Source organism: Rhinolophus ferrumequinum, chromosome 16 (assembly GCF_004115265.2).
Source record: "Rhinolophus ferrumequinum isolate MPI-CBG mRhiFer1 chromosome 16, mRhiFer1_v1.p, whole genome shotgun sequence".
NCBI classification, from domain to species: Eukaryota; Metazoa; Chordata; class Mammalia; order Chiroptera; family Rhinolophidae; genus Rhinolophus; species Rhinolophus ferrumequinum.
Genome location: NC_046299.1, coordinates 33,645,283 through 33,671,859, shown reverse-complemented (window position 1 = coordinate 33,671,859; position 26,577 = coordinate 33,645,283). Strand labels below are relative to the sequence as shown.

The 26,577-nt window shown below is 38.6% G+C and overlaps 1 protein-coding gene across 3 annotated transcripts in view; it reads right to left on the bottom strand.

Annotated features, from left to right (window-relative positions):
* SGMS1 (sphingomyelin synthase 1) overlaps positions 1 to 26,577 on the bottom strand; it is a 254,168-nt gene that overhangs the window by 95,619 nt on the left and 131,972 nt on the right. For all 3 annotated transcript variants that reach the window (XM_033130235.1, XM_033130231.1, XM_033130232.1), the window contains one exon: positions 2,118 to 2,198. The gene's annotated coding sequence lies outside the window, so the exon portion shown is untranslated. The remainder of the gene's footprint in view (positions 1 to 2,117; positions 2,199 to 26,577) is intronic.

The following is a 26,577-nucleotide window of genomic DNA, read 5'->3' as shown; positions in this document are numbered from 1 at the left end:
CAATTCACTTTTATTAAAACTTAATTTCAGAATCAAAAGCAAAGCTACATGCCGTAGTTCATCAACAGGAACCCTGGCTGCTAGTCCTTGCAATGTCACTACCTGAGGAAATGAAGACATGAGAGAGTGTACAGAGAAGGAAGTTCGAAAGGGAGTAAACAGTCTCATCTCCAAGCATTGTCATTCAACAGCCAGAAGAGGTGAGGGGCTCCAGGGGCCAGTTATAAACTGAGTTAACAACTTGAGAACTCCAGTCACACTCTTAAGAAAACAGGCTTAAATTCTAAATTGATCTTAGCACTTATCTTCAATTCCAGAAGCCATATAAGCATGACAACCTGGATCAACAAGCAAGTATTCAAAACCAAACCTTGCTTTTATCAACTCAACCAAAGTCTTACCACCAGGGCTGAGACAGATAATTGAAGAATTGTGGCTTAGAAATGTCTTTACAATAGGAAACCTACAATCGGTGGTGTGCTGGAGCCAGATTTTACCAGCCCAACTAGAGTCAATTGTCATAGTCTCTGGATTTTTGGCAAGCCAGCTGTTAAACAGAGCCATCATTAAATGTTAAATTATATAAACATACAATTAAAATAAATTATATAAAAACAAAGATAAAAAATACTCAAAATTCATCACTTCCTATTTACTATTATCTATGCTCTTGATATTATTTGCAACTATTTAATCTGGCTGGTAGTAAACTATATAATGGTGTATTCCTGCACATTACTTCCCAACTCGGCTTGTGGTGACTAGGTGGTAGTCTGAAATCAGCCATGGTGGAAGTATTTACACCACAGGAAATAGCAAACACTACAACCTCCTCCTTCCCACAGGACCAGCTCTTAACCCACCATTGCCTGATAGTAGCTAAGGAAGTTGAGCTGGCTAATCGTCTGAGTCATAATAAAGTAACCACTTCTATTTTGGCCATGTAATATACTAGTCATAGCACAAAGTGCTATCCACACAGTCTTTCATTTCATAAAGGTATCAAATCCAATACACAGATGAGTCAGCTGAGGTTCAGAGGCTAACTACTAAAAGCACAAGAGCAAGAGTCAGGTCTATGAATGTCTGACTTAAAAATTTATGATCTTTCCACTAGGCTACCCACCTACTAACATTATCATTATCATAATGAAACCAAAATCAACCACATATAACTGATAATTAGCAAATATTAATGGCCTCTAATGTATAAAAATGACACATACAAAAAGGGATATGGAAAAGGTATAGAAAAAGAGCTCAGTTTTATTCATATTCACCAAGTTTATTCACATCTACTTCCAAAATGTACCCACAAAATGTGGGTAAGAATGGGGCCCACGGAACCAATGGGACCAAGAATATCTATATTTGAGAAGGACTATTCCAAGTTTAATATAAAAGGAATCCTCCTTTAGTCCTTTAAATACTTATGCTCTATCCACCAAACTGATGTACCCAACTGAAAATAACACACCTTACCAAGAAAGAATAATTTCTCAAATGTTAAGATAAATTTTTTGAAGTAATTATGATATTTACTTTTTAAATATTTTCTCCTTTAGACTTTTAAGTTATTGGATTATGCTATTCTTTCATCAAGGCTTCTTATAGAAAATTCAGGGCCCGCCCAGTGTTTCAGGTGGTTGGAGCGCCGTGCTCCTAACGCCGAGGTCGCTGGTTCGATTCCCACATGGGCCAGTGAGCTGCGCCCTCTACAGCTAAGATTGTGAACAACGGCTCTCCCTGGAGCTGGGCTGCCGTGAGCAGCCGGAGGTCAGTGTGAGCTGCCGCCGGCTGCTGTGCGCTGCCATGGGCGGCTAGTGGCCAGCATGAGTGGCTGGTAGCCAGTGTGAGTGGCCGGCAGCCGGCGACAGCTGCCGTGAGAGGCCGACCGACCGACGATTGGCAACCGACTGCCTCAGCGGGAGGGGCGGGCGGAGTGCAAGGCTCATAACACCAGCCTGGGCCAAGGAGCTGTGTCCTACACAACTAGACTGAGAAACAACGGCTTGCACCAGAGTGAGCGGGGAGGCGGAAGAAGGGGGGGGGGGGAAAGAAAGAAAGTTCACCTGGTAGTCAAAAGAATTCCAAAGGGCTAACAGAATTTTACTTACTGATTATTTAAAAAAATTCTTGTCATCTTGGCTTCCTATAAGTTACTGGCTTCTCCCATTGTTCCAGTACATTCGCATCACCTGTCATGAGGAAAGAATCTGATTAGTTACATACCTCAAAAAGACCATTTCTTGGTGTCTATATTAGTCTTTTTCTTTCTTTATACCCAAAACACAGAAAAATACAGTCGTCTCTTCCTTTCTTTCCAAAATAAAAAAGGAAGGAAAGAATAACAACACAGAAGATCACCCCAAGAGAAAAAAAAAATGTTTAGAAAGCAGTATTTCTACTGTTGGGGTTTAGGGTTGAGAACGCTTAAAATACCTGCCGTTATGTTTTCGGGAAAAGATTTTTAGTCTGTTTCCTGGGAGGGAACAGTATTAGAATAACCACTGTCTCTCCTCCCCAACCATTTCCTTCCTTCTCCACAAAAGTGAGTGACTAATTTGCCTGGGAAGACTAGAAAAAGCACTGGCTTAGCACTTAGCCACTGCACTGAGCTTGGCATTGAGGGCCTCCCTCAAGTGCTAACACCTGGAGCCAGCTGACTCCCTTCCACGCAGTAAACAGGACTAGTTTGCCTGCTTCTAGGAGGGCCAGCCAGCTTTCTCTGTCCCAGCTTCTCTCCAGTTGTTACTGGATGACTAGGTCACGGGTGCTAGGGCCCAATGTATGTTTTAGTTTCAGAGAAGGAAGTAACTGACACTTGTGAGTTCTATAATCTTCTTTATCAGCAATTAAGCTAGATCTATGTATGATTCCCATTTCAATCCTTGCTCTATTTCTCAAATTGTTTTAAACTAATAGATAAGAAAGGTGAATAATTAATTAGGCAACCTAAACCACCAAAGAGTAATGCACACATAAAAGCTTGATTCAAAGACCTGCCACATACTGGCCATGTGACCTTAGGGAAATCCATTCACCTTTTCCCAGCCTCAATTTCTTCATTTCTGAACGAGCATCAAATGCCCTTTACTATACTGTGTGGTTGTAAGGATTAAATAAGATGAAAGGTGTAATCTGCCAAAGTCAAGCATGCTTTGATCCAATAAGGACATTATCCCAGCACCAGGGGCACCTAATGCCCAATGATCAGACTTGCTGCCTTCTCTGTGTGTCCAATTCAAACACGGGAGGTTCATGTAATTCATGGAATAATGGAATATGCCCAGCAAAGTGCCTGCCTTTTTCCAAAAGGGTGTCATTCAGAATGGTATTTTACTTTTGTCTTTAAATTTCGTTACCATTATACAGTCTACAACCTAAGGATCGGAGGTTCCACTTTCTTTCCCTTCACAGACGAGTACTGCATGAAAACACCCCACATCTACCCAGCAGAATGCAACTATTGCTCACTTTATATGAAGAACATATGGCTCCAAGTAGACAACACTTAAAATAGGAACCTGCTCTCTTTCCTCACTTGAAGCCTCCGTGTTAAGTCATTCAGAGAGTTGAATAATAACTGTCAAGTGGCTCCATACACTGAGGTACCATGAGAGACAGTGTCACCTCAGTTATAGAACAGACAGAACCTCAAGTTATCTAAACCATTAGGGTGTGTGTGTGAGTGTACGTGCGTGTGTGCCATAAAGAAGAGAGAGAATAAAAGAAGCACCACATAAACCCAGACAACTTCCCAGTAACTAAGAATTTGTCGACATCAATACCAATAGCGGGAAGGACCTAAGAGTCAGACTTGTAGATTATACCCAACACGGAGGGGAGCATGGTCACAGGTAAGCTATCGCTTTATATGCCTGGTCACTTGGCATGGAAGCCTTTAAAAGTGACGGGAAATGCAGGTTTGTTACAGGTTTACAATAAATAGACTTGAACTTCACCTCTGCTAGTTAACGGCAGTGTGGTCTTTGTCAGGTGATTTAATCCCTCTCCGCCTCAGTTTCCGAGTCTCTAAAATAAGGACAATAATACATACCTGGAGAATAATTACGTAGATTAGAGATAATGAATTATAGTCCCCACCATAGAATATGCCACCAAAATATAATTGCAATGATGTGTTTACTAGTCCCAGTATGACAGCCTATTAAATTCATGGTAACAATTGCAACTATGGTTATATAGTCCATTAAATTCACACTCTTTTCCTACGTGAACATTTTGGAGAGGGGTTCAAATCATACTTTTGAGAGCAACATAAAACTTTTCTACGTTGCCCTGAATGGAGTGTTAAGTAAAAAAAACCCCATCTTAGTTGCTGGCCTTTACTAATGTGCAAACAGGAAGCTCTAGCTATGCATTCGTTAGCATGCTTCATATCAGTACTGAGTTTCTTTCTTTGATGATCAAGTCTTGAAAGAAGGAAGGGATCTTTCCCACCAGTGCGAATTCTTCTGGTATGCACTCTCGGCTGACCTCGCTTTACAGCCTCATCTATAATATGGATTTGTCAGCTATGTTTTCAAAGGAAAAAAAGGCACACAAGTGCGGCAACACCAACACCAACGTTTAAACAGAACTTTCTGTCTAAGAAAAGCATTCCCCAACTCCTACGTCATCCCCTTTGGGACTCACCCCGATGTTGCTGACTGCTCAGAATAAATAAGCTGAGTACTCACTCGCCTTTTACCTTCAAACTCAGAGGGCAATGCCCACAACAAAATCTGCCTCTGACTAAAACTGTAGTTTGGTGACTCCTGATTTCTGAATAAAAACCACTTCATTTGCTATAGTGGAAAATATTTAAATAGGTTCATGAAATCAAATTCATCCTCAAGGATGGTAATTTGCCACCACTATGGTTATTCGAAAGAATTACAAGTGACTTCAACAACTGACTTTAAAGAACTAACCATTTGGCAGAAGGCACTGTACTAAGTACTGGGGGTAGGAAAGGGGTTATAAGGTGGTTGAGATGAAGTTCATTTAAAAGAATGCAGTGCGACGGCAGTATCACCAGAATGTGAGCAATTAATTTTGCTGATGCAGTTAAAGAGAATAACCTGAATATGTAAGTCCTGGCTGGGACTGTTAAAAGCCCAGTGCTTCTTAATCATGCTTTCTATACAATGTTGGGGTTCTACCACAGTCACACGGAGACCTGGCCAGAAAGAATAAACTCCTTTCTGAAGGTATGCTCTCTGCTCTAGGCTGAGGCCAAGCCTTCTCCCCCGAGGTGGAAGGAGACTGGTGGGCATCAAAACCAAGAGCATTTGAGAGCTGAGAGGCCAGAGGATGACAGTTGCACCAAGGCTGCAGAAGTGGATAAAAGCTCTTGTACCCATACATAAGACATGACTGTTTGGGGTTCTTAGCCTCTTTTCTCCCAAGGAGTTAGTTCATTAAGAGGAGTTTGGGCTTTCTTTACGGGAGACAGTGTCCTGTGGTCATTAAATGCACAAGCTTTGTGGTTACACAGAACTGCATCCCCCAACCTTTCCTGAAGACCTTGAGAATGTTGTTTAATTTCTCTACGCCTCCATTTCTTCATCTCTAGGATGGGAGTAATAGCACTACTACAATTTAATGTTGCCATGCAGGTTAAAAGACATAATGCCTGCAAATAGTTTCATAAGCATGGCAAACAGTAAGTATTCCTCAAATGTTGTTGCTATTGGAAGAATTACGCTATCCTCACCATCAGGGGGCAAAGCCAGTACCAGGGTGACGGTGACATCAACAAAAAGAGGTATTTTCATAAGCTCAGATATGTTCCAGCCCATTTCACCAGGAGACCAGAAAATGGCTTGGAGTAAAGTTTCATTTTGTAATAAAGCACACATTGTTCCTATATCTGTGCATAAATCTTGGGAACAAAGTGAGAGTGGCAGCAGTTTGTTGGCCGGTGGAAAACTCAGAAATGTTATTACCAGCCATAGAGAAACAAAATTGCATCTCCTGTTTGAGATTACTCAACTAAGAAATGGCAGAGCCGGGATTCAAACCCAGGCAGTCTGGCTTCAGTGCTTGTTCTTCACCTCTGAACGACACTGTCTCCTCAGCAAAGAGAAAGAGCAGTACCTGAAGAGCGATGAAGACCAGGATCGGACAGAGAAAGGCATGAAACAACCCAGACGACTAATACAAAGAGCAGTTAATGGGGCCAAAGAGTAAAAGGACCCAAACTGCTACTGTCTCTAAACGAGAATCTAAAAACACAGTCATAACAAGATATTCTCAAAGGACGGCACTGTGAAAATGAACTGGTTTGGGGAATTCAGCATTTACTTAAAGTGACCAGACGATACAAAAGCTGAGAAGGCCCCACGTAGGTCCTTTACATAAGCCACAGATTGACTGAGAAACAAGTGTTACACACCCAAAATATCAGCTGTTGAGGGAGGGCCCCTATAGCATGAGAGTTGCTTACCAAAGCAGTTTCCTGTGACCTTTTCCTTGCATCTTTACAGCCAAAAACAGGAGGAAAAGTCCCTTAGGGTTATTGTATTATCTGCGGGTCAGAAGGAGGGAAGAAGACAGAAGGGATGGGAAACACGCACCTCGTTAAGTAGGAGAATGCATAGAGAGGAGAGTAAGGATAAAGAGAAGCCATATTCCTGGCCAGCCTTAAATGTGTCAGACTCTAAAATGGCCCCAAGGATCCCTGTATCTTTTTATCCATGCCTGTGTAATCCCCTCCCCTTGAGTGGAGGTGGGACCTGGGATTTGCTTGTAACCAATAGAATAAGGTAAAAATGATGGAATTCATGTGGTTATATCACGTAACATTGCAATGCCCGTGCTGCTATAAGATTCTGTTCCTAGCTGGCTTTGAAGAAGCCAGCTGCCACGTGGTGAGCTGCCTATAGCGAGAGACCCACGAGGGCAGCCTCCAGCTGACAGATAACAAGAAGTGAGGCCCTCAGCCCGACAGCCCACAAGAAATTGCCAACAACCAATCACAATGAGCCTAGAAGCGAATCCATCCCCAGTCAAGCCTCAGATAAGAGCAGACTAGCTGACCCTTGACTGCAGCCTTATAAAGTACCTAGCCAAATCATGACCAGATAGCTCCCTAACCACTGAAACTGTGACATAGTTTGTGCATTGATTAAGCCACTAAGTTTGTGGTGATGTTGTTACATATCTACCGTGTTTCCCCGAAAATAAGACCTAGCCGGACCATCAGCTCTAATGCGTCTTTTGGAGCAAAAATTTACATAAGACCTGGTCTTATTTTACTATAATATAAGACCCGCTTAATATAATATAATAATATAATATAATATAATATAATATAATATAATATAATATAATATAATATAATATAATATAATACCAGGTCTTATATTAATTTTTGCTCCAAAAGACGCATTAGAGCTGATGGTCCGGCTAGGTCTTATTTTCGGGGAAACGCGGTATAGGTAACTAATACAGAAGGGAAGTGAGGTACGTGTCCCTGATGCAACCCCATGTCCTGCAAGAGGAGGGTAAGGAAGAGGAAGGCCCAAGGCCAGGTGGTCCTGCCCTTACATTGTCATGTGTCCTCCTAGTCACCTAGCTCTGATGCAGGCCCTCAGTCTCCTCTCTTACCAGACAGGTCCTCTCACCCCATTCTGTACATTTGGAGGACATAAAGGAACATACTTACCAAGGAAATAACAATCTTATAAATGGTGATCAGTTTCTCTGGCTGGCTTGCAAAAGCTATTTCACATGCCAAAAACCGACACATTTAAAACAGCAAGAGCATTTTGACCATCATATGAGCTATACTATGACCCTACCCATCATAAAGTAATTTTAACATAAGTGTTTTAAATGTGATATATCAGACTTAACCACTTTATAGAACCTATGTGTGGAGAGATAAGTTGGAGACTTTCTATGTTAGTGGTTTTAAGAACGGAATTAAAATAAAACATCCAAAGTTCCATCTGAATTTTGCTAACATGAGCTCTTTAAAAACCAAACACATATATTCTTAAATCTGAGCAAGTACCACCGGCTTCTACAACTTAATCCCAGTAACAATTCCCAAGCAGACTATACAGCTAAGAAAGACTAACTACTGAGCCAGAGACCTCTTACCTCAATAGGCCATCTTGCTACAAGCAGAAATCCTACAATCACATCATTTGAAAGCTGGAAAATCCTCATTATGTAATCGTCTAGTCGTGGCCTCTCTGTTGACAGGTGATGACACATAGACCCAAAGACTTTAAGTGACCTGTTCAGTCTCACTCAGCAACACAACCTGGGCCTCCTGTTTCTCAGGCTTCTTTATACTCAACTCTACCAACTTCAGCTTCAACACCAGAAAGAATGAAATCACTGGTATTAAATATTCTGTAAGGAAAAAAAATGGAACTAACTTTCCATGACACTATAAAGCTCCTACTTGTAAAAACTAAGGTCTATGGCAAGAGGGAAAAATAACACTGAATAATGTTAAATAAAAGCAATGCACAGTATTTTCTAAGAAAACTGAGATGCTCGTAACAAAAAAAAAGAATGTTAAATAGGGAAGAAAATCAAAAGAGGCCTAGAACAAACACTTGTGAAAGTCCATATATCCCATTGCTTTCCATATCCCTATTCCTAAATTCACTGATTCATTCCACAGATATTTTGGGGTCACCTACTATGCCAAAGCATTGTGGTAGGTGCTGCATATCAGAAGCCTGTCTGGACATAAACAAATAACGCTTATTAATATTTTCAGCAGAAGAAACCACATCTAAAGAAACAAATACTGCAGCGATGGAGATTTCCAGTATGTGTTTTGGTAGGCTATTAAGAATGCAGACTGGAGTTCTCTTATCTCCTAGAAACTTCCATACTTAAAATAAACAACAACTTGTTTTTTTGTATAATGACATCACACTGATGACAGCAGTGGGAGTTAATCACAGGAAGAGGTTAAACACCCCCAGGTCATATCCCTCCAGCATTCCTGTTCTGGAACTTTCTCAGCAGCCTAAAAGCAATTTTTTAAAAAAGAAAGTGATCTTTCACCCAACATTCTCCCTCCTAATCTTTTTCTCAGTACCAAGAATAAATATATGTTTAAAACAAACCACAAAGAAACCAGGGCTTATTTTCCCCCATGTAGCCAACAGTTTCCTCTCCTCAACTTAAACCTCTAAGGGTATTACCACCACTAAGACATCATTTAACCTCTCCGTGTTTTAAATGCATCTGAGTGATCTGACATAGTATTGTTGCGTAATACTAATAATGCTAGCAATATTAATATTACTAAAAGTAAAAACAGACAAACTGCTTACTACATGCTGGGCTCTTTTCTAAATGTTTTACATGTTCTTACATTCATTTAATCTTGACAACAGCACTAGGAGGCACATCACTATTATTGCCTTAATTTTGCAGAAGAGGAGACTGAGGTAGAGTTCCTGAGAAAACAGGCACAGTCAGTCATGCAATGCATCCATTCACAAAGCCTTGGCGGGAAACCTCCCCTCCCCCCCGGCCTCCTCTTGTCATTTGGAGGACTTTGCATTCACCTAAGGGCAGCCCAGCCCAGTCTTCTCCCAACCTTCCCCCTGGATGAGGAGGAATGAGCTTTGCAATGGTGAGTTTGGGAGAAGAGCCTGGTCATTGTTCCCCAGACTCTCCTGATTTCCTCCCTTTCCAGAGCCAGCCTGCCCACAGATGAGAGGCAACCCAGGTTGTTCCCTTCTTCACTATGAGGGGGAAATTGGTCTCACGCGAGCGTGAAACACCAGAAAGCCCACTTGGCTGCAACTCTGATCAGGTTTACTTCCCATGGACCTCTGTATGTCTAACTCCCATTGGTCTATCCATTGCTCCCAAAATTGGGTGAGAAAGAAGGGTGTTCTTCAACAGTCCATCCTCCCAAGCCCTGCCACAAATAGGTTTTAAAACTGAAATGGGTGGCAGGAACTTTGTGGAAAAGGTAAATATTTCTTTTACAAAAAAGAAAATCAAAACTGAAAGGGATGCAAGAACATAACACAGTTCAACAAGATATCTGCAGAGCGGGTCATTGGTGAACCTGCTCCCCGTACTCACTGCTAAGTGGGTCCAAAAGACAAGGCTATTCCTCTACTTGGACCTAAAAATACCATCTCTTTTCCAAATACGTAACATCCACACAGGGAACCTTTTTGATTGTGGTACCCTAATTTAATGTAGTGGGAAATTCCTTAGCATCGGTAACTGTAGTTATTTTCACAAACGGGCAATGTACTTCGATAGTATATATTATCATCACCTTGACAAAGTCTGTATTTTATTAACTGCATGATAACTCTATAATAGCAAGTACAGTGACAAAAATACTACCAACAACTCTGTCATCCAGGAATAGCAATGTCTTTAATCTCTAGACTTGCCATTTGATCTTTATTCTCAAAATGTAGTGCTTCTGGTTTTAAAAATGTATGTAAAAGGGCTTTCATTCAGTAATATTGATTTTTTTTTTTTGCTATAGAGATAGTTTAATGCAGATAATTTAAGCCTCGTGCTTTCTTATTCAAACTATTTAATAAGAATAGTTTCCTTGGCGTTACCTGAGCAAAAATTTCAAAATAAAAAACAAAACACATTTATTCCACAATACATTGGAAAGCAAAATTAACTTTTTCATGGACGCATACAAGTGAAGGAAATCAGGCATCCAGCACCATCAGATTTATAGAAAAGAACAAATGACAGATACACTGGTATTTACACGCCTTGAGCCTTACACCAACCCTGATGTATTAATAGATAAGGCAGCTATAGCACTATCTCCCTTTTCAGAAAAAGAACCTGAGGTTCAGAGGACAGTGACACGCCTAAGTTAACCTATGTTCTAAGTGACAGGACTCAACTTTAAACACAGGTCTGCTTTTTCTCCTCTAGGCCACCATGAAGTGAGAAGTAATGGGAAAAGCCTCTGAGAATGTCCAGTGATCAAAATTTAAGTGGACAAGAGCTGAAAACAAAGACTGACAGTGATGCAGTGTGATGTGATATAAGGTGATGTGTCAGCCCCACTTATTATTATTAGCACAGCCTGGGATACCTGGGAAGAAAGGAGAGAAGAAAGAAAAAAATAGACAACAGAGATGACAAACTGCAGACTGGCTGTGGAAAATATGAGAAGAAACACCAACCAAAATAGAGAAATTATGTGGGGCATGTGGTTATGGATTATGCCTAAACCAGTGGTTAGCAAATGTTTCCAGGAACGGCCCATTCAGTATTGCAGGTTTTGGAGGGCATATGGTATCTCTTGCAACTACTTAACTCTGTCATTATAGTGCACAGACGCAAAAAAAATGGACATGATTTGTGTGCTAATAAAACTGTATTCATAAAAACAGGTCTCAGGCCAGATTTGGCTCGCCAGCTGTAGCTTGCTAATCCCTGGCCTAGATAGTCACCTGGCCTCCAAGTGAAACCAATGACATACCAAAGAAGCAAAGAGAAAGATGTTACAGCCTCCATAAAAAATCTAGGGACAATATAACCATTCGGCTGGCAGCAAGTACCACTAGGTGCCAAAAGAACCTAGTCTGTGGGGGCTCAGCATGGCCTTTTGATTAAGAAACTGAAGTGATGCATTTGTTCAGTCTTAATTTATCCAAAGTTATTAACATTCAAAGAACCAATCTGTAAAATATCCTGTCGATTATGACTCACAGAATTGTTAAAAGCCCAGTCTTATCACATATTTTACAGGGATGATGATGGGGAAAAATCACCCCGATGTTCCAAAAGTAACTACAAAAGAAAATTGTCCCGAACAGGGGCAGCTGAATGAATCCTGGCTTCCATCACTGACAGTTTCTCTCCCTGGAAAACTCCCCCTGACTTTTCCTGTCCTATTTTCCTACCCAGCTCTAACACCTCATTTAGGTATCAATTTAAACATCTTTTCCTCCAAGAAGCTTTTTGTCAAACATCCTAGATCAGGTCAAGACACCTGCCATACATTCATATGACACTGAACTTCTTCATCACTTTCAGAATACCAAACATCCTTCCTAGTTGAACATCTGCATCCCAGCTGGACTACAAACTTTGGAAACATCTAGGAACAAGGCTGGCAATGAGAGTTGGATTATTCGGTTGGTGCAAAAGTAATTGTAGTTTAAAAGGTTGAAAATAATTGCAAAAACGGCAATTACTTTTGCACCAATCTAATAAATAGAAAGCTTTGGCATTTCAAAATGGCGCCCTGCATTGAGTGACTACATAAATAGCTGGTGATGATTAGCAAAGCATGATTCTGCAGAGCCACTTCGGGCCTTTTCCAGCCTGTACTATATACAGAATGATAAGACTAGACAAGACTAGGTCCAGGTACCAGGGAGCAAATTCCTCCTACACTGAAACAGACTGAGAGCAGGTCACCCGTTCCTGAGTTTGTTAAAGTAGAAATTACAGAGAAGTTTCTCTGATGCTTATCAGTTAGAAAGCGCAAACGTGGTTTCACTTAATGATAAAACTTTCACTATCCTAGGCCTTAGCATATTCAAAGATATTTAGCTGGACAGATTTAAAACACGTATCTGCACAATTTCTTTTTGTTTAAATAAATACATACAGCATATATAAAAGTACAAACATTCACATATATAAAAGTACAAACATTCACATACAGAAAGGCTTGAACTAATTGAGGGGGGGAAAAGCATATTATAAAATACATATAGTATGATCCATTTTTACGAATTAAAACAAACAAAAATAACTGAAAAAAATATGTGCTGCCCCTCCCCCAAAGTGCTTTTACCTGTTAGAGGTATGTGGGTTAATTTAATTTAGTTCCTTTTTATTTGTCAGTATTTTCTTCTTTTTATACAATGACCAGATATTTTTTATAAAGAGTTATTTAAAGTTATTTCAAATAAAAATCTCTGCTCATTAGGCAGTGCTTCAAAGCTGTTTAAGAGAAACATTACACATAGGGAAAATGTGAAACAGGGCAGTGCTGTTATTATTTAACATAGCTTTGCTGACAACTGAAAATGTTTCTGACCTTCCTACCATTCCTGCCAATATCCTAATGACGATACATTTTACCAGGGTGAGCATCAGCAGACAAAAGCACACCAGTACCAATGCTGAGGGTGTTAATTTCAGTTTCTAACTACAGTTTTACTTTTCCTGGACCGTGACATATTTTAAGTTGTCCTAATTTCTCTCTGGTCTTAGACTCTGAGAACTGCACTAACTTATCTAGCCAATTTTAGTGACCAAAATGAATTGGGGCAGATAAGAAACTTCAAAAGTGAGATCTCGTCCTTTAAAAGGTTATTTATGTAGGTCAGGAATTGGCAGCCAGACATTAGGAATGCTGAAGTAGTTACTTGAAACTTATTTCCAGTGCTCACACTGGAGTCTTTAAATACATATACCTAAATCTAATATGTTAAATTTAAATTCATGTGGTCATCTAACATCAGGCTATGCCTACATTAGAGTGATTACCAAATTTCCCATATTAGAATGTCTTTAATGCCTTATATTTCTTTTCATAAATACTAAGTATTTCATAAATACTGTCTTATGTTTGAATAATGCTCTATTGGCCGATAACAACAGCTTCATCAATTATACATGACAAAGATATTTTTAAACTCCAAATGAAAAGATTTGACACCTCTTTACAAAGATCTGAAATAAACCACACAAAACACATTCTTTACGAGATTGGCTTTATGATAACAGAGTTGCCCTCCATGCAATAACAATTATAAACTGCGAACAAATATAAAAATCAACTTTGAGGGCACTAGAAAACAACCAAAAGCAGGCAGAAAGTGGACAATCTACATACAACCCTTAAAAGAAGGGAACCACAGTGGATGATAATTTAGTTATACAGCTTATCCCGTAAGGGCACAACCAAGTCTGTGCCACAGCAGATGGAATGCAAGCAGCAAACCACAGTCATATTGGTCAGAAAATGGGTCTGTCAGGGTAGCTGAAAATTGAGGAAGAAAAATCCCCCAGATGAGGAAGTCATGGAGGGTGAAGTCCCAGATTTGCAAATAAATTCCACACTTGTTAGCTAAACTAAGAACTACAAGACTACAGGGATCCTGCCACGGGGAAAGAGGAGAGGAGAACAATAGTTAAAAAGTTTTTAGAAAGCTGCCATATTCCAACAGCTGCCCATCTCCAAGGAGTCTAAAGTTCAAGACATGCCAGGTTTCAAGGGCCTGGTAAAGGCCTCAGACTTTCCTTTGAAACGACATAAGCACCATGGCTTAAGGAATAAAGATAATGTATCCTGACTAGAGGATGTTTCCTGGGAAACATAGACAAAATGAAAATATCAACACATAAAAATGAGCCTACAAAATATTCAAGCTGATTAGCCATTTTTTAACAATTTGTTGGAAGAAAACACACTCTCCTCAGGGGAACATAACAGAATCCCAAGTCTTTTACAATGTAGCATCCACAATGTCCATACAAAAGTTCATAGATATGTGAGGTAAACGGAAAATGTAACTCCATAATCAAAGATAAATCAATCCACAGAAATAGTCATACAAATAACCCAGAAAATGGAATTAGAAGACAAGGGCTTTAAAATATGAATACAAAATATATTAAAGAATCTAGAGAGAAAGATATAATGGGTAAAGAAATAGAAAATTCCAGGAGGGCTGGCCCAGTGGCTCAGGCGGTTAGAGCTCCCTGTTCCTAACCCCGAAGGCTGCCGGTTCGATTCCCACATGGGCCAATGGGCTCTCAACCACAAGGTTGCCAGTTTGATTCCTCGATTCCTGCAAGGGATGGTGGGCTGTGCCCCCTGCAACTAGCAACGGCAACTGGACCTGGAGCTGAGCTGCGCCCTCCACAACTATGACTGAAAAGACAACTTGAAGCTGAATGGCACCCTCCACAACTAAGATTGAAAGGACAACAACTTGACTTGGAGAAAAGTCCTGGAAGTACACACTGTTCCTCAATAAAAGCCCTGTTCCCCTTCCCCAATAAAAAAAGAAAGAAAGAAAAAAAAAAAGAATGAAAAAAGAAAAATTCCAGGAGAAATATAGAAGCTGTTAAAAAAAAGGAACCAAAGGAAATTCTAGAACTGAAAACTATAATATAAAATGTAAAAAAACCCATATTGGATTATATTAATAGCAGATTAGACAAAATAATGAAAAGGGACTAGTGAACATTAACATATGTCAATATGAATAATACAGACTGAAGCACAAAGAGAGAAACAATGTTTTATAAGGAGCCTCAGTGACCTGTCAGGTAGTATTAAGTGGCTTAATTTACATGTTAAAGCAGAGTTAGAAAGAAGAGAGCAGAAAAATATATATAAAGAAACATAAGCCAGAAATTTTTGTAACTGAGCAAAAACAGCCATACACGAAAGCAGGAAACTCAGTTAACCATAAGGAAACTTGAGACTAACCATGACAACCGAAGATAACAACAACAAAAATAATATTAGAAATAGCAAGAAAAGACACACATGAGAATAATAAGATGGACGGCAGATATCTCATCAAAAACAGAAGACCACAAGACAATAAACATCTTTAAAAAGCTGAAAGGAAAAAAAAACCTTTCAGCTATATGAACTAGAACTCTCTATATGACAAAAATATCTTTCAAAAATAAAGGAAATATAAAGAAACTTCATATAAATGAAAACTGAATCTGTTGCCAATGGACCTACACTGCAAGAAATGCTAAAGAAAGTTCTTCAAGCTGAAGAGAAGTGATGCCAGACACATATTTTAAGCTACAGAAAGGAATGAAGAACATTGGAAACAGGAAATGTGTAGGTAAAAATTAAAGACTGTTTTTCATAGCATTAGATACAATGTATTAAGTGTATTTATACACACACTTTAATATATACCTGATATATACTGTATTAAAAGTATAATGCTACATTGTATAGTTGGTAACATACTTGTATATAGATACAAAATACATGAAGACAACAGAGCAATGGATCAGGAGTGGCAAATGAAACCATATTGTAGGTTTCTTACATTTTTACACAATGTAGTAAAATATTAATTCAAAAAAGCCTTTTTATTAAGGATGAATATTGATCTGCAGAGAAACTACAAAAACAACAATGTAAAGAGGTATGGTTGAAAACTTAACAGAGAAATTAAAATGTAATACTAAAATATATTCAATTAAACAAGGAGAAAGAAGAAAAGAAGATACAGGACCCCGCCCACCCCCAAAAAAAGTCTAACCGATGGAACAAATAGGAAACCACAAAATGGTAGATCTAAAACCAACCATATACATAATTATAGTAAACAGATCAAACATTGCAACTAAAAGGCAGAAACTGTTGAATACATAAAAAAGCAATACCAACCATTTACTAGCTACAAGAGATGATTTTAAATGCAAAGACTCAGATAAACAGGCAGAAAGGATATACCAACATGACCTCAATAAAATCCAGACAAAGACAATAAAAGAAAACTACCTACAGATCTGTATCATTTAGATGCACATACCAGGTCTGACAATTAAGTTCGTGAACTAATCCTAGAAAAACTGCTACATACCTCACTGATGAATATCACTATGGTCACCTCTGAAGTACTCCCCTTGGGAAGCTATGCAGTGACGCCAGCACCTAGCCCACCCTTCAAAGCAATTTTGGAACTCTTTTTCTAGAATGGCCATCAGAGCTGTCATCATATTACCCTTGATGTCCTGAATGTCATCAAAATGTCCTCCTTTCAATATTTCCTTTATCTTTGGGTAAAGAAAGAAGTCATTGGGGGCCAGATCGAGTGAGTAGGGAGGGTGTTCCAATACAGTTATTTGATTACTGGCTAGAAACTCCCTCACAGACAGTACTGTGCATTGTCGTGATGCAAGAGCCATGAGTTGCTGGCGAAAAGTTCAGGTCGTCTAACTTTTTCATGCAGCCTTTTCACTTCCAAATAGCAAACTTGGTTAACTGTCCAGTTAGTACGAATTCATAATGAATCTCTCTGATGGCAAAATAGGTTAGCAACATCATTGCAACAAAGTTCGCAAACTTAATTGTCACACCTCATATATGTAAAAAATCCTCAACAAAATACACTATTGGCGTAAGGACAGATGAATAGAACAGTGAAGCAGGACAGAGGCTGGAAACAGATGTACACGTAAAATGATCAACTGATCTTTTTTTTTTTTTTGGCCAAGGTGCCAAAATAATTAAATAGGTATAAGGATAGTCTTTTCAACAAATTGGGCATGAACAAATAGATATTCATATCAAAAGAAGAATGAATCCTGACCTCATATAGAACTAACCATAAAAGCTAAAACTATAAAGCAGGACAGCATAGGTGAAAATCTTTGTGACCATGAAGTAGGCAATGCACTATGCATAAAAGAAAAAACTGATAAATTGAACTTCATGAAAATTAAAAACTTCTTCTTTTTGAAAGACACAGTTAAGAAAATGAAAACACAACCACCAACTGGAAAATATGCACAATTCATATATTTGACAAAGGATTTGTATCTAGAATACATAAAGAACTACTTACTATAATTCAAAACTTAAAAAACATGTCAAGAATAAAAAAAGTTACACAATCCAATTTTTAAAGTATCAAAAGATTTCACTAGATACTTATAAAAAAAGACACATGAATGGCCAATAAGTATGTACATGAAAACTTTTTCAACATCGTCATCATCAAGGAAATCTCAGGAAACCACAAGATAACACATTACACCCACTAGAATGCTGATAGTGGAGCATATTGGATCATCTCATGCATTACTGGTGGGCATGTTTAATTAGATAACCCCTTTAGGAAAACGTTTGACAATTTTTGTTTTAATTAAACAGTGATGCACTTCTAAGTGTATATCCAAAAGAAATGAAAACATATTCCAGAAAGAGACATATTGTACAATAATGTTCCCAATAGTTACATTCATAATAGCTAAAAATTGTAACCCACCCAAATGTCCATCAATATATGAATAAATTCATACATGGAATGCTACTCAGAAACATAAAGAAAGAACCTACTGATACATGTAACACCAAGTATGAATCTCAAAAACACCAATAAGTGAAGCAAAAGAAATCAGACACACAATTGTATAAACTATATACATGAAGTTCTAAAGAGGCAAAACTAAACTCTGTCGACAGCAATCATATTACCATTTATCTCTGGGGTGGGACAATTGACTGGAAAAGGCACGAGAGAATTTTCTGGATGATGAAAATGTTCTATATCTTGAGAAAGATGTTTGTTCACTAAACTGTCCACTTAAAATGCGTACGTTGTATAGTATGTAAAGTATACCTAAATTAAAAGATAGCTCGCAAAAAAATTTATCTGAATTAGCTCTAAGGAGATATGGTCTCCCACAGGTCAAAACTACTTCTCTTCTTATTACCTTGTGAGACAAGTTCTAAAGCCTCAAAAACAGAAGGTGTGTTTTAGTTCATGCCAGTTTTGAAATATAAACCCAATCAAAACAAAGGAAAAAGAACTATTATCTACTTCCTATGACAATACTTTCTGAATATTTATTCTAACCTAGAGGAATTGAAATCAATCTGTCCTTTAGGTTTTATCTTATTTATCCCATTAATAATTTAAAGGTTACTTTTAACAACACAATGGGGAAAGGACTCAAAAAATAAACTATAACACATACATCCAAATGTTCTAATATCTTACTCATTCTAAAGTATTTATTAAATTCCTACTGCATTCCAGGTAAAACAACAGTCACTAGGGAAATGAAAATGAAAAATGTATACCCTACTGTTAAAGGGTTCTAGTCCGGTGGAAGAGATATCCATGAACAATTGATGTTAAATAAATGTTTTTAAATATATATTGCCAAAGACCTCACTTGGGGAAAATATCACTTCTTATGCCTCTAAAACCATAACATTTAATATTGATGAATAATAAGTATGTGAGAAGTAAATATAATCAATTCAGTTATTCCTTTAGAAGGACGTAATAATTTTAAGAAAAACTTATTTAGTAACTAACTCCAAATCACCATGTTTCTTAGCTCCAGGAAAAATAACACATACTCATACATCCCTTTAAAGAACATTACCCCACCCACAGCAAAGGGGATCAAGGCAACTATGTGTTGTACTGCTTGCCCACAGCCTCCACTCAGACAGCACAGCAGGGGTGACCGTCCTATGCCAGGTAAAGCTGAAGGCTAGTCAAGCTACGCCTCGAAATGAAGAAACTAGCTGGGTCAATTCTCACTCTCAGGAATCTAATCATGACACACATTCCTTCCCTTCTATTCTCTCCTGACCCTGTTCTCTACTGAAATGGTGCATTTCAAAATCAACAGCGACCTTCAACACTTGCCAAAGCCAATGGCCAGGGCTCAGTTCTCTTTAGTAAGAGCTGTCGACAGCATGCCGCACTGCTGACCTCTTACTTCAGTTTGGCCCCCAGGGCACCGCCCTCTTTTGACTGTCTTCCTTCCCCCTGGCAGTGCCTTCTCACTCTGCTCTGTGAGCTCCTCCTTATCTCTGCAAGCACCCCAAGGTCCATTCGGTCCTCAGATCTCTTCCCTGTGATCACTCACTCTCTCTAGGACAGCAGTTCTCAAATGTTTTGGTCTCAGGATCCCTTCACCCTTTTAAAAATTACTGAGGAACTCAAAAAGTTGTTATTTATGAGGGTTGTATCTATAGATAATTATTATATTAGAAAACCGAGGGAAGTTTTAAATGTTTATTAATTCATCTAAAAGCAACAATAAACGCATCAGGTATCAACACAAATAACACATTTTAATGAAAAACATATTTTCCAAAACAAAAATACATATATTTAGTAAGAAGAGTGCTTACATTTTTGAAAACCTCTTTAACAGCTAGCTTAATAGAACATGGAGGATTCCCATACCTATGTCTGCGCTCAGTCTGCTGTGATGTCACATGTAACCTCTGGAAAACACTGCTATACTATAGGATTCAGTATTATCATACAAAGTTTTAACTCAGCAGACCCCTACAAAGTCCAAGGACCCCCATGGGTCCTAACTACACTTTGAGAACCGTTTTAGGTGATCTCATCCAATCCCATAGTTTGAAATACCATCTCTTCCAGGGCAACTCTCAATTAAAAAGATACCCCTGGGCTGAACTCTCTTCAACTCCAAGTTCAAATAGCCAACTGCCTACTCTCACTATTCCCACTTAGGTTATCTAACAGATATCTATTGTAACTAATAAATACTTGAGCCCCCATCACCCCCACACCATTTTTCTTCCTGCACTTTCCCCCATCTCAGTAAATGATAACTCTATAATTTACCAGCAGCTCAGATCTGAGTCTTTGAAGAAATCCCGAATGCCTCTCTTTCTTTCAAATCCACATCTACGAGTAACTCACACCCAAATTCTATCAGCTTTTCTTTAGGAATACATCCAGAATCCCGCACTTCTTAGCCCTCCATGACACCTTCCACCCTAGTCCAAGCTTACAGATCTTAGTCTATACTTTGGCGATAGCCTCCTAAATGTGCTCCACGTATCCTCCTGTATTCCCCTAAAGTATATTCTTCTTCACTTAGCAACCAGAAGGATTTAAAGCATAAGTCAGATCACGTCATTTCTCTGCTTAAGACCTCAGGTACCTTCTCGCCTCACTCAGAGCAATCTGGACTCTTGATCATATCCTCCAGAGATGCTGTGTGATCTGGCCCCCGACTACCTCTCTGAACTCGTATCTTTCAGCATCCCCCTTGCTCACTTCACTCTAGCCCTGCTGGCCCCTTTGCTGCTGCTCATACATCTCACCTCGGGATCTCTGCACTTGCAGTTTCTTCTGCCTGAAACACACTCCCCTCAGATGTCCTCACACTGAGGCATGCTCCCTCAGTCAACACTCACTCACCACCACATCAAAAACTCCGTCCTCGCCGACAGTCCATACCCTGTCCCTGCTTCCTTTTTCTTCCTAAAACTCATCATTACCTGACATACCTGTCTGTTCTTTGTCTGTTCTCCCCAGCCAGTAAATGAGAATGAGGGCTTTGTCTGGTCCCGTGCTGTATCCCAGTACCTAGACCAGTGCCCACTATGTAGTAGATGCTCAATGCGTATTGTTTGAGTGGATGAACAGAGACAACAGTGCAGAGAGCAGCGGGAGTTGAAGGTCTAAGTGATAAGGTAGCGAGGCCAGGAGAGCCACAGGCAAACCAGCATTCTGAAGGAGCAGAAAGTATTAAATGTAGAAAAAGGAGCGCCACAAAATAAAGGCTAGGAATAAAAGGAGACAGAACTGCTATTGGATCGCACTACTACAAAGGCCAGGAAAGTAAATTATTACCGAATGTTTATACAAATAGTAGCACTTAAAATTCATTACGAATATGCAAACATCTTTGGGACAAGAGTGTTTCCCTTGAAGGCCACCTGCGTGAATTCAGTACAATCTTACACTTTTTATATACTGTAATATACTTAAATCTTTTCTTATACATAAAAAAGGATGAATGGTCCATGCAAAGGAAAATGGTTACTCTACTTAATCTACTCTGGAAACTTTCAGCCTATATGTTAACTTTTCAGTCATTCTCACAAACTGGTTCCATGAGGGAGAAAACACTGTAGTCGTTATACTAAACTAGATTCTTATTGCCATTGAAATTCAATGAGTCTGACTAGAAAACCGAACAGCAAATCACTTTTGGCCAGGTCTAAGAATGAGTGTCAGGGTTATTTAAAAGTAGTTAATATCCAAATCACAATACCATACACAGCACATTGGTGGACAAATATCTTATCCAAAAAGAATTTTAAAAATTGTTTCTCCATGCTGACCAAGGAAGAAAAGCAGTACCTACGGACTCAAGTCATGGCAGGTATCCCAGAATTCAGCTGGCCAGTGCAGCAGTCAGTAGTCACCGGTCATTTGCCATCCCTCGTGGAGGGAACGTGAGAGGAATGGGGGAGAGGTGCTCAGGACAAGGTGATTCCCCAATGGCTAAGGTTGTGGGTTCACAGCCCATGGGGGACCTTGACTGAATCTGCTGCCAATTTAATGTGTCATGATTCAGACTTAAAAATGACACGGTACACCATTATCTTAGTGAATTACCTTTCCACAGGTTCCACACACACAACAGCAAAAGAGGCAGTGTCTCTTAATAGAATGGAGAAAAAAACTGTCCCATCTGTTACTGACATATACTCCTCCTCCTAAGGTACTGCTTGTGTCAGATTCTACACACAATTAGGCGTGTGCTCTTGGAAGCTCACAAATAAAACAAGGACAGAGCGATTTTAAAAAGCAAAATGATAAAAATGTAAAAAATTTAAAGAAATAAAAGAAAAAGCAGAAAAGGTAGTTCCCTAAAAGTTGTCCCTAAACCATCCTAAAAGACTTGAGGAAAGAGGTTATAATTCTGAGGCTCCACTAGCTGAGCAGAGAAAACTAATCTATCTGTCTACCTACCTATATTATCTATTCCTTTTGTTTGAGAGCAGACACGGGTAAATCATCAATGCTCACAATGTCTAACACATTTTGCTAGGAGCTGGAAAACTCTGTAAGATGAACAGAAATTTCCTTTTAGAATTGCCCAGAGTCGTGGAGAAACCTCGGGCTTTGACTTTGACAGATCTGGGTTTGAACCAGGGATCCTGCGCTGACGAACTGTGTCGCCTTGGACAAGGCTGATTGGATGTGTATCTGGGCCTCGGTATTTACTGTCTTGGCTGGAATGTGCTTCCCAGATATAGCAGCTCATTTCATTCCTTCCCCTCCTTACTTGAGTGTTGGCTTGTCACGGAGGCCTTCCCTGACCTCCCTACTTTGTATGACAGCAAACACATCACACACACACACACACACACACCCCACGCATACTCACTTCCATCCACTTCTCTGCTTTATTTTTCACCACAACCTGATCATTATCTAGCATACATGTATTTTACTCATTCATTGAGTTTATCCTCTTTTTCCCATGAGGCTCTAAGCTCTAAGGTATGGGTTGGAGGTTTGTTTTTGTTGTTGTTGATCACTACCTAACATAGCTAAAGAAGGGCACAGAACATCAAGTTTACACCAAAAACCTATCGAATGAAGGAAGCTCAGGAAGGTCTCTGCAAGGTTCTAGGGCTTTCATTAGAGCATGTAAATAAAGACCTTCGGACATAAAAGGCACTCAGTAAACAGCAGACATTATCTTTAGAGAAGAGACTATCTGAAACTCTTAACAGAATTTTTTTTAAAAAAATAATGAGAACAACGTCAGAAATGACACAGGGCAGCTGACTGAGTAGCAAAACAGTGAAAGGAGAAATAACTGCTATAATTCCATGGGAGTGAGATCATTCTGGGTTACTATAATAATAAGAAATTTATGCATTCCTTTACAGGAAACAAAGTTTAAGAGAGGAGTGTGCTTGACAACAGATTCTGGGTTATAGATGGATGTTATTTATGTGTTCTTTACCCCCTGGCTACTAACCCCAAACATGGCCCAATCAATGAAAAAGAAAACTAGGGCAGTTTCATTTTACTTTGATTATTCACTTCGATAGAAAAGCAATAGAACGTGAGAAAGTCAGGACAATAATCATGCCTTCAAATATCTTTCTTGACAATTTTCTGACTGTGTGTGAGTTTATAAGTGGATACATTAATAACGAACATTTTTCCACAAAACATTTTGGAAGAAAAATATTCTATAATTGAGCTATTACTTCTATAAAAGATTCTAAAAATAGCTATTCTATAAAGGAGCTATTATATTACTTGTAAATCTTTGTTTTCCATTATGGTTTCCTTCTCAAATTAATGCAGATAGAAATAAATTTACACAGTCAAAACAAAAATACCCAACACATCTTTGAATGTGATATCAAAAAATTATCAAGTGTGCCCCAAGATTAAAAACCTCTGCATAAAAAAGAGAAAAAGAGTTACCAATATCAAGGAAGCTTTCTTCATTTTACTAAAGTTTTTAAGAATTCCTTTAAAATTAGTGAACTTCTCTTGTCAATCTAAATATACTCAATTTATTAAAAATATCATTGATATAATTTTCAAAAATGCATTGCATGAAAAATACAACTGTGATAAGAAAAAGAAAACACTAGGAAAAGACTATGTTCTCAAATTTTGAGGAAAAAAATAATAAATAGTGAATGCTTTGAATTAAATAATTTAACAATGTAAAAATATTTATAATGTAGGATGCAAACCATATTCCTCCTTGGAAACTATTTCCACCAATGCGAATTCAAAGTAAACATTCCAGTATTTTTAAAACAGCCTTTTTACATAACGAAATGTTAAGATATGTCATAATAACACATTTTGCAAAATTAAAACTTTCAAACACAGCTACTCGAAAAACAATAATAAATGAACTTCTCCAAGGCCCTTCAAATATTAATTTTAAAATTTCTAATCAAAATATAGTCTTATGTAATTGTGCAGCTAACATATCATGCTATTAATCCAGCTGGCATACTTACATTGTTACGTTTCTGGTTCCTTTCATGGCAAAGATGTAAAACACACTACTAATTTTCAAAATCTCAAAATATGTAACTGTGCCAGGCAACCGTTATCTCTACTCTGATCGTCATACCTTGGGTTTTCTACTGATTTAAATCAACATTTATTCCACTTACTATTTGCTTAGTACCATAATACATGTTTTAAGAAATTACTCATTAGTTTAAATTGTGCCAAATACACTTCCAGGAAACCGTGTTCCAATGTGGTGACGCAGACTGAGGGATGGTCCAGTAACCTTGATGCAAGTCCTTCCCTGCAAAATTAATCTAACATGGGATTCTCAGAAAATGAAAAAGTTCACCACCGTATGCGACTCATTTAGGTTAATGAGTGGCACGTGTACGTGTTACATATTTCTATCAGGGGTGCTTTATACACCCCTATTTAGTGCACAAAGAGTATAGGACCAGCTGAATTTTCAAATCATAAAACTGATTCTGCAGATCTGCACATTGTACATTTAAACCAGAACATTAAGAATTTCTTCTTGAGGCTGATTTCTGTATCACTGGTATATCCTACGAATTGCAACTATTTTCACTTATAAATAATAATACACTAACTCAGAATGAAATTAAGCAACATTGAATTAAAAGACTAAAGTACATCAGAATCTCTCCGGACATTATCATATGGACCCATAGCTGTATCACACAACAAAAACTCTAACAAATAACCCCCTCATAATAGAGGAGTTATTTAGAAATCAAATCTGACTTAGAAGGATAAAATTATATGACATAGTAAAACATTAGGCAATGAATTAATTAATCAAATCAATAAACAAAAATCAATCTCATTTCAGTAAGTAATGTCTCAAAGACATCAGGGTCTCTGCCAACTCTGAAAGCATTACTGCCAGCAATTCTTCTCCCCCTCATTCCTGACCTAATCCAACTGTGTACGATAAATAGTCAAATTATAAAGGGGGGCTGAGTGAGTTTGTACCTAAGTTTTTAATAATTTTTTGAGCTCTACCCTAAATGTCTTCCCACCTTATGTACCAGAAGCACCTACTAAAAAGCAAAGCAACAAAAACAGGTTTTCCATTTCTGCGGAACGACACGCTAGATACTTTAAACTACACTCCCAGTGAAAAGAACTAAAGTAGAAGAAGAAGATGTAACTTTTTTTTTTTGTAATGAACCTGTGAGGTGACAATAAAGTAAAAGTGGGAAAGCTGGGAGGTAGGAAGCACCAAAACCAGAACCCTGGTCACCTTGAACTTCGAATTTCTCTATCTTTAATCCTTATGAGCAGGATATATTATTTTCCCCTGGAATAGATTTGAAATGTCTTTTTATGTGGTATGCGCTAGCAGTTAATTATCACTTTTAAATTCAATTTTCACAAACTACTTTAAAAAAAAAACAAGTTATCTCAGTTTCCACCACTGATCGCTGGCACCCCGAGAAACATCTTAATTCCTTAGTTCCTACAGAATACACAACTTTGACAGAGAAATCTCATCTTTTCTCGGAATTATTTAAGAAAATTTGTAAATATAAAAATACATGTAACACAACAAGTAAATAGCCAACAATACACAGGTTGTACATTTAAGATCCAATCTAAAAGTCTTTCCTGCCCCAAGACATTCTGTCACCCTATTTTATTGTCTTCACTGCACTTTTGCATGTCTGAAGTATTCTTGTTTGTCTACCTCTTTGTCACGTATCTTCCTGAACAACTCTGCCCGGCTCCCTCTGTAAGTTCCATGAGAGAAGGGATCTTGTTTGCAGGGCTCACTATTGTAGTCTCTAGTATCTAGAACAGTGCAGGGCACAAAGTGGAGACTCCAGTAGCTGCCAGATGAAAGCAAGCAATCATCAATGGATGAACATACCCAGGGCTGCAGCACTGCACAATTCCAGGGATACCATTCACTCACATACTGTTGGTTGCACAGAAAGTGTATCCTTGTACTGAGGCCGGAAGTCGGTCAGCAGTTGTGGCAGCCAGAATGGAGACCCTATCTGAGTCCGGTTTGGCCTGTTATGCTTACAGATTGGGCATG